This window comes from Galeopterus variegatus, unplaced genomic scaffold (genome assembly GCF_000696425.1).
Source record: "Galeopterus variegatus unplaced genomic scaffold, G_variegatus-3.0.2 Scaffold15469, whole genome shotgun sequence".
NCBI lineage: Eukaryota > Metazoa > Chordata > Mammalia > Dermoptera > Cynocephalidae > Galeopterus > Galeopterus variegatus.
Window position 1 is genome coordinate 7,139 of NW_007741580.1, and position 2,271 is coordinate 9,409.

The 2,271-nt window shown below is 35.1% G+C and overlaps 1 pseudogene; it reads right to left on the reverse strand.

Annotated features, from left to right (window-relative positions):
* LOC103582269 overlaps positions 1-1,542 on the reverse strand; it is a 3,755-nt pseudogene extending 2,213 nt beyond the window's left edge.
* Between the last annotated feature and the right edge of the window lie 729 nt (positions 1,543-2,271).

Sequence of the window (2,271 nt, forward strand, 5' to 3'; positions counted from 1 at the left end):
CACATTAGTTAGTGTCATAGCATGCACATCACTGATGAACAATGTTTGCACATGAATGCATACACTAGTGAAGATTCTGTGAGAAAATATGTGAAATATTTGCCTCAAAGAAGAACATACCCTGCTACTGCATTTTGCTTCTACAATGGTTTTGCAAGTCAAGTAAAACCTTTCAGATAATATGTTTTAATTATAAGTATACAAAATTAGGAAAATATAGAATAAAAGCATACCAATCCCATTTTAGCAACTTATCCGATAAAGGAATCTTCTCTCATCGGTTATCTTAATTGCTGAGGGTTTGTGAAGGACAAAGGCCTACTCTTGACTAGAGCAGAGTGTGCATTTTATTAGGGTTTATAGGCTAATGGTTAGCTTTTACTATATTCAAGACATTGCATAGTTATCTTTAAGGGTCCCAAGACATATCAGGGAACAATACTCCTAAGACTAACTAGATTTCATTCTTGGAACAGTTTATTTAACAATGTAAATTGCATATAAAGACAATATAGATATATATCCATTTCCAAGTAGCAAATTTATTTTATTGTTTGTGAAACATGAGTGTTAACTTCTTCCTTTAAATAGGTTCAAAATTGGATAACATTTACAGTGACTTAACATTAAAAGAAAAATCAAAGACCCCAATTACTATACCATGAAAACACTATTTGCACTTCTTTATAGAAAACCTGAAAAAATTTACCTGCTACAGAGATACAGACCACCACCCTCCTGTTTCTCTGTCAACTCAGTATGAAAGGAAGACCAAGGCTTTCACATCTAAGTCTATAGCTCTGGGGACTCAGCTCTGGAGAATCACTAGCAACTAATTATTCATAATCAACAAAACATGTAATTTAGGCAAATACTAGGTCTCTTGGACATGTTTAATGACTAGAATCTCCTTAAAATTACACAGAAAAATTCCAGCATGAAGTTGACTATTCTGCTTTGTTTTCACATAATTAAAATGCCCTATTTAACTAATGAAACAAGAATAAAAATCAAATACCACCTCATCTATTTGAAATTCAGTGAGTGCCTTTGAATTTTGGAGGCAGCATATAGCAATTTTAGGCAAGTTACTCCCACTTACTTACAAAATAACCCCAAAGCATGTCCATTTTGGGGGGAAACAAAACAAGAGAAAACAGAGTAAAATGCATTGAAAAGTCTGGTCTCCCCTGCAAACTGCTATTAGGGACATATGACCCAGCACTTATTATTGCTCTTTATTATTATTATTATTATTATCATTATCATCATCATCATCATCATCATCATCATCATTATTATTATACATACATACATACATGTGGGGAAGTGTATTTGGCAAATAGGGGCTGTTCAGAACTTTCGATAGGCCCCTACAGTGAATTACATATCAAAACTTTAGGATTTTAAAGCAAATAACTTCCTCTGCAGAAAACTATTTACCTTTTGAGAAACTGCTTCTGACTTTATACAAACCCCAGTAGAATCTGAATGATTGACAGTCAGCCACCAAGGTACCACACAACCTGCACTTCCCATCATGAACCGGGTGTTGTCTATTCTACTAATCTATAAAATTAGGCGTGCACAGCAGTCAACAGCACTCCTATTCTTGAAGACACACATAAACGATATGAGCAATTACAAATGTCCGTGGTTCATCCCCTTGCCGTTATTACTTCATGCTTCTCAACCTGAACTCTAGCCTCATGGGGTACTCCCTATGACAACTTCCTTATGGAAGAAAGTGCTATGGCCTTATTTTCAGATGGTTCTCTTTATTTGATAGCACCGCACTAAAATGAATAGCTGCAGCACTATAATAATCCTGCTCTGGGGTAGCCCTGCAATCAGTGATGAACAAAAAATTTTATAATATTTAAAAATTCAAAAACTATGATTGGAACATTGGTATCACATTTTTAAACTTATCAGATGATCTCTGTGGCAATACTTTATGTGTATGGAGTAATATCCTCCAGAATTTGTTGCATGCTCTAATTCTGCAACCAATATGCATCACTTTTCTCCAATGATTTTTTACTAGTCCCAGAATTTATTGGTACAATCTACAAGTGGAGTCGCTCTTTCCTTATCACCTTTAATGGTGCAATAGCTAAATCTTTGCTAATGGTGCAATAGCTAAATCTTCCCATAAGTGAAACCAGTAGCTCTGGTAGTTTAGAAGTGTTATGTACCAAGTAGGTGATGCTTTCACAAGGGGGTGCAGTGTTAGATCCATTAAGTTGGAATTGTGACTTGTTTGACCAA